The 7,336-nt window shown below is 41.7% G+C and overlaps 1 long non-coding RNA gene across 1 annotated transcript; it reads left to right on the top strand.

Annotated features, from left to right (window-relative positions):
- The first annotated feature begins 2,831 nt into the window (after nt 1-2,831).
- On the top strand, nt 2,832-5,721 carry LOC109776033 (uncharacterized). The gene is made up of 3 exons (XR_002235966.3): nt 2,832-3,061; nt 3,146-3,256; nt 3,925-5,721. It is a non-coding gene; the product is annotated as an uncharacterized lncRNA (long non-coding RNA).
- Nucleotides 5,722-7,336: the final 1,615 nt, after the last annotated feature.

The raw sequence follows: 7,336 nt of genomic DNA, 5'->3' as shown, positions 1-7,336 counted from the left end.
GCTTTGGAAAATCCTCAAGGAGCAATGATTCCTCATCCAGTGACTACAAGAAGAGGCTATGCCACAAGTGCAAGAAACCTGATCACTACATTCAAGATTGTCCTCAGTGGGAAAAGGAACCAAAGAAGAAGAAATACAAGGATTACAGTTCTGATGATGCGAAGAAGAAGAAGAAATCTTCAAAGTCTTCATCATCAAAATCCTCGAAGTCTTCGTCTCACAAGAAGAGCAGCTCCAAGAAGGCTCGGGCATTCATTGGCAAGGAAATGGACTCTGAGGCTGAATCTGAGGAACATGAAGAAAAGGAGGCATCTGAGGAGTCCGAGTCTGGTGTGGTGAGTCTAGCTCTCGCTACTGCATTCATCAACAAGTCTATCTTCAACTCTGAAGAAAATGGCTCCACTAACAAGGCTGATGAAGACAATGATGACTACGCTCCCACCTATTGCTTCATGGCAAAGGGTGCCAAGGTACTCAAATATACCTCCTCTGAATCAAGTGAGAATGAATCTGATGAAAACCTCAAGCCCAGCTACTCTAAACTTGCTAAGATTGCTGTGAAACAACAAAAGGCTTTTCAAAAGGTTCAAAATATGCTAGACAAAAGTGATGATATGTTGGGTGAAGAAATGGATCGCACTAAAACCTTAACTAAAAATCTTCAGAGACTTCACTCTAGGTTTGACAACCTTCAAGGTCATCATAACACTCTCTTATCTGATCATGAGAAGCTTTCTTATGAATTTCTTCAGAGAAAGCAAGATCTTAAAAAGCTAAGATTGACTTATGAAGATCTTCAAAAGGAGCGTGATTCATTACTTGCTCAACATATCAGTGCTTCACAGGAAGAATTTGTTCCTCCATGTTTGAAATGCATTGAACGTGAATCTGCTAATTCTTCTCCTGAATGTTCAAATGTTTCGTGTGCTACAAATTCTTCACATGTCTCTACTGTCACTAATTCCTCATCTAAGGACATTGCTAGTATCACTGATGATGCAGGGCTGAAGGAATTGTACATGACAGCCATGTACAAAAGCCTCAAAGGGCATCAGACTTTTTGTGATGTGCTTAAAAAGCAGATCCTCAACAGGAACCCTAGGAAAGAGGGTATTGCCTTTGAGAGGAAACTCAATGCTGATGGTACATATTGGAAGCCTGAGTAGTACCCCAAAAACCTCATGGGTTGCTGCAAAGGGACCTCCAGTTGATCCATCCAATTTATCTGGCTTTACATGTGAATCTCCTCATTCTTCTGATGAGTCTTTTGACTCCAACTATAAACTGTTCAAAAGTCAGAATGGTGAAGTATTTGCTAGATATGTTGGCACTAACTGCAGGAATGGTTTCCCTATGAAGAAATCTGGGTTCCCAAAAGGTGCCTTGAAAGTCTTCAAGTGAATGTCCTCATGACACCACCAGTGAAGAATAGGAACCCCAGATCAAACTCTTCATATGGACCAAATTCTTCATATGGATCCAAGTCCTCATATGGACCAAATTCCTCACGCGGATCAAATTTCTCAAAAGGATCAAAATCCTCATATTATCATCATCGTGCTAACCCCTCTATTTCGCAGGCAAGAGCTAAGGGCTATGAATATGACCATTATTCTTCTAATCATTATGTTCATAAGTCCTCGAAGAATTTCTCTGTTTATTCATATGCTTATCCTAACTCCTCTTATGTGAAACGAATTGGATTGGCTTCTATGCCACCTTTCTCATATGGAGCTCGCAGAGTGATGAACTCTTTACCACCCCTTCAGATGTGGGTGGTGAAGAAAAAGAACTAATCTCTTATGCAGGGTCAAGTCTCCAGACGTGCTCAAACGTCTGAAGAATTTGCTGGAGACCTGAAATTGCCTGAAAGGACGCAGGCTAATCATGAAAAAATGAACTTTCATTTCTCACGTCCTCATATTGCTTTATCTGTTCTATTGCTTGATGAAATTGATCTGATGAAATTGATGTCATATTCTTCACTGATGAAGTATATGAGTTCGTAAGTTGCACTAATTCATCTGCAGGATGATCAACCCAAAGCAAATGAGTGGGTCCTCGATAGTGGATGTACAAATCACATGACTGGTGACAAGAATCTATTGATGGATGCTCCCTTATCTCCATCGCATCTGAAGCATATCATCTTCGCTGACAAAGGCAAAAGTCAGGTATTGGGTCTAGGTAAGGTTGCTATCTCAAAGGATCGGCACATGGACAAAGTCATGCTTGTCGAGTCCTTAGGATACAATCTCATGTCTGTCTCAATGCTTTGTGATCTTGATATGGTTGTTGTCTTTGGCAAGTATCGCTGTGTTGTGATCATGGAAGCTGACCATTCCAAAGTCTTCGAAGGCTTTAGGAGAGGAGACTTGTATATTGTTGATTTCTCTACAGGACCACAACCAGCCGTATGCCTACTTGCAAAAGCTTCGGAAAGCTGGCTATGGCATCGACGATTTGGTCATGCAGGCATGAGGAATTTTCACACGCTTGCGAAGAAGAAGCATGTCATTGGCATTGAGAATGTCAAATTCCTCAAGGATCACTTGTGCGGAGCCTGTGAAGCTGGAAAGATGACCAAGGCCAAGCATTCAGCAAAGACTATCATGACTACCGCTCGACCATTTGAATTGCTTCATATGGATCTCTTTGGCCCTAACCATCACTACAAGAAATGGGTTAATACATGACGGATTTGCGGTGACAGATTCGAAAACCGTCATGGACAGACTGGTACATCCCGCAAGCCCACCTAAGCCCACTTGAAGCCCTAAACCATTCCCCGTATATAAAACCTAACCCTAGAGACACTCCCACTCTTTCTCCTCCTCCTCCGCCGCCGCCCCCATCTTGGCCCTCTCTAGTTAGCGACTTCCTGCCCGCGCCGCGTCACTGTATCCTCCTCCTTTGCACCGCCGCCGTCCTACTCCTGCCCGTCGTCCAGCTCCTGCTCCTCCATCGGAACCAACCGGAGCACGCCTGGAAGTGGAGGAAATTCCCGTCCCTCTCTGTACTGGATCTGGATGGGCTCCCATGATTCTTTCTCCCTCTGTTGGTAAGGACGCACTAGCACATCTACTATCTTTTGCAGCGAAGGATCTCTTATCTTTGCAAACCTTTGTGCTGATCCGGCATGGAGGTCAAACCCGACGCGGGCTTGTCGGAGCGGAGTGGCCATGCGGTGGCCTACGGCACGGCTCACTGGAGGCAGCAGCGCAGCGGCATCGCCGTTTCCTTCCCCGTCCATGAGGTCTGATCTCCCGCCGGCCCCATACACCGAAACTCAAGGTCCACTTGGTCTTGTTTTTTTCATTTTTCTTTGGACTAATCTCATAGCTTCTTGGTCAGTTCGTCTTTTACCCCAAGATAATTTCCACGAATCAGTATCTTCATTGATTTTGGTCTGTGGCTACCTAATTCTACAGCTAGAATAGAATAGAACAGGTTGAGGGGATCGATCTGAAACCGAGTAGGCAAACATTTGAGTCTAGGTTAGTCGGTATCTTTGGAGCAAAATTGAACGCCCCCAAAAGAAATATCTGCACACGGAACAAAAAAGAAATTGTATTTTGAAATATCTGAATAAAATTTCAATGCAACGAGAGCGCCATATCGGTAGACTGCTAGAGCTGTACTTGTTTTCATTTCCTGCTATTCGATTTGCTATTAATCTTACTTTCTCAATGTACAGACGTGCTTCACAAATGTTAAAAAATCTTGATGGTTAACACTATAACTTAAGGAGATATTTCCATAAGCAAGTTTAGTTTCTTGCTGTGCAGGGTTCTATTAGCTTATTCTGAATCTGAACATGACATGACAAACCACTGAAACATGATCAGATTAATTTTTTGTGTGTATTTAACAAGTTCCTTTGATTGATTGGAATACATCTCACACACACATACTGGATCGCAGCGGTGCGGCCAACCTCTGGCCTCTGCTTCTTCCTCCCTGACGGCGGCGTGGAATCAACAGTGGGTTCCGCTAACCCCAACCGCGGCCTAACATGCATGGACTGAAGCGTTGGACAGGCGCCCACTACTCGCCTCTGGATGTCTGGGTCATCTGAGATAAGTTATTATGTCTCTTCCTTAAAGTGAGATCGTGTGCTTCTCTGATCCAGTTGTAGTAAGTTCTACAAGGCCTTAGCTGGTTTTCAGGGAGAACTTCATCTCATGGCTGAAACTTGGGTAAAACTATGGGCATACAAAATACATCTTTGTTTTTGTTGCCTTACAAACATGGTTGTGAACGAACTGAATGTTGGCAAACAACTCTATATCCATCCTCACTTATTCTGATATTTTTGGAAGTGAAAGGGAGTAAGGATAGCGCAAAGAGCAGAGAGCACACCGGTTATGTTGGAAAAATTGGTCGAAGTTACAGTCCAGTAGTTGGCATAAATATAGGAACTCTAGAATGCCTGAATGCACACAACATTGATGGTAAGACATGCTTGACAACTACCTAACACAATCATATTGTTCATTTCGTAAATTTAGACATAAAATAGTATTGTCTTCACAATGTCCACCACTGAATATCTTTGTGCATTTCTAGACCTTGAAGTTATATAAGAAAATCCAATTTATCTTCTCACTTGTGTCCTGGAAGGTTTTAGCATATGTACCTATATCCGTGATTGCTTTTACATGTGTTCTGATTCAGCTTGTACCTTCATTAACGTGAAGTAATGTTTAAGATATATATAGACTAAATTTGTAGTCTGATTCGTGCAAGCCTTCTTCCTACTGCTGCCACTTTGTATAAATATATATACTGGTTCGTGCAAGCCTTGCTCCTGCTTCAAATTTGTATTCTGAAAGTACCTATATATCCGTGCATCAGACTAAATTTGTAGTCCGATTCGCGAAGTAGGAGCAAGGCTTGTTTCTACTGCTGCCACCTTGTATAAATATATATACTGGTTCATTTCGTTTCATTATTGTTTTTTGTTATAAATAATACTACTATGTTGGTCACGTGGGTAGCATATAAAATTGTTATGCACAGAAGTAACACGGATAATAAAATCAATGGGTTTATGATAGAAAAGCTTTTCTGTATATCATGAATGAATATAAACGATGCATGATCATTTCGAGCTGCACTTCCCTATCTATTATTTCATTGTTTATCAAGTATTTTCAAGTTTCATAGTCCATTACCTTACAAATTTTGATTTTTCATCTAATAACAAATACATAGCTTAATGTTCCATGAATAAAACTAAGTGTGGGAGATCTCTCAAGGAAACTGTATCATATTCTTTGGTGAAATTTTCCATGCCATTTGAAGTTCACTTGGCAGGCAAGTATTGTTTACTATTTGTTAGCCCTTTGAGATGTAGTTGCAAGATAAACATTGCCGCTGCTCGTCGACCCGGATGACATAAACTTCAAATGTTCACGTGTCAACAAGTTTACACATCATGGGGGGATATTGTTTGTTAGTGATATGCCATTTCGTTGGCGGGTTTATATGGCCTCAACTACTGCTGCTATAGTACTTGGAGCTCTGTGATGTGTATTTTTTCACTTTGTCATTTGAATTTCATTTGACACACTTTTCTTTGTATTAATTTTAAGAAACCACATGTTTACTCTTGTTTTATACTCCATTTGTAGGCACTATAAGTTTTAGGAATTCTGGACATCATGTAATTCATTTTTTTATTTTTGTTGCAATTCTCTTATTTCTACTATCCATTCATATCTCCAAATATCTAATATTCTTGTAAATATGCTAGGTAATATTGGATAGAGTGCTACACAGTCCAGTGATTCGTGGAAATTGATCAATGTATATGGTCCATGTTCTGGTCAGCGTCGGGTGGATTTTACTAATTGGTTATTTGACCTACATATACCTGATGATGAGAACTGGTTGATCCTTGGAGATTTCAACTTTATTCGTTCCACGAATAACAGAAACAAACCTGAGGGTGAGGCGGCGGACATGTTGCTTTTTAATCAAATCATTCGAGCGCGGTCTCTGATGGAGTTACCTGTGAAGGGCCGAACATATACCTGGAGTAATATGCAAGACGACCCCTTACTTGAACAGCTTGATTGGTTCTTTTCGTCCTCTTGCTGGACCACCTCGTTCCCAAACACAATGGTCTTGCCATTGGGAAAACCGGTGTCTGATCATATCCCATGTGTGGTTACCATTGAGTCCACTATCCCCAAGTCCAAACTCTTCCGTTTTGAGAATTTTTGGATTAACCATTCTGGGTTTATGGACGTGGTTGCCACCTCCTGGTCCAAGGCATGCCATGCCCCGAACGCTGCCGCCCGCATTTGTAAAAAACTGAAAATTCTGAGGTATGATCTCAAGAGATGGAGCAGGGATATCTCAAAGCTGAAAATCATAATCCAGAACAGTAATGAATCCTTAGCTACGATGGATAATCTCGAGGACAAAAGACCTCTATTTATCCAGGAATCAAACTTCCGGAAAATTTTGATCACTTGCAGACATTGTTACAGTTTCAGAATGAATACTGGAGGAAAAGATGCACGATCAGATACTTCAGGTTTGCGGATGAAAATACCAAACTCTTTCAATCCCTGGCCACGGAGAGATATAGACACAACTCTATCGCCATGCTTCGTGATGGCGATGTGGAAATACATGACCATGTTGGCAAGGAAGGGGTGTTGTTCAAAACCTATAAGGAACGTTTGGGTTCTTCTAAATCCACTCACATGCGTTTTGATCTTTCCAGAATCATCCGTCGGATTGAGGGACTGGAGCACTTGTCAGCACCTTTTTCCAATGAAGAGATTGACACTGTTATTAAGGAAATGCCGAGTGATCGGGCTCCGGGTCCTGATGGTTTTAATGGTTGTTTCCTTAAGAGCTGCTGGCAGATCATCAAGTCGGACTTCTATGAGTTGTGCCATGCATTCCATGCCGGAGGACTAGATATAACCAGTATTAGTGAGGGGTACATCACCTTGATCCCAAAGAACTCTTCTCCAGAAACTGCAAATGATTATAGACCAATTAATTTATTGAATTGTTGTCTAAAAATCATCACTAAGATCTTGGCTAATCGGCTACAGAAAGTCATCCTCAAGATCATTCACAGAAATCAGTACGGTTTCCTCAAAGGGAGGACAATCCAAGATTGCCTGGCGTGGTCGTTTGAATACATCCATCAATGCCATACTTCAGCGAGGGAAAACATCCTCCTCAAATTAGACTTTGCCAAGGCGTTTGACACTATTGGGCACGCCCCCATGATGGCAATTATGAAGCACATGGGTTTTGATGACAAATGGCTTGGATGGATGAAAACGATCTTTGGCTCGGGGGTTTC

This window comes from Aegilops tauschii, chromosome 5 (genome assembly GCF_002575655.3).
Source record: "Aegilops tauschii subsp. strangulata cultivar AL8/78 chromosome 5, Aet v6.0, whole genome shotgun sequence".
NCBI classification, from domain to species: domain Eukaryota; kingdom Viridiplantae; phylum Streptophyta; class Magnoliopsida; order Poales; family Poaceae; genus Aegilops; species Aegilops tauschii.
Note: the sequence above shows the minus strand (reverse complement) of the source record. Positions and strands in the feature narration are given on the sequence as shown.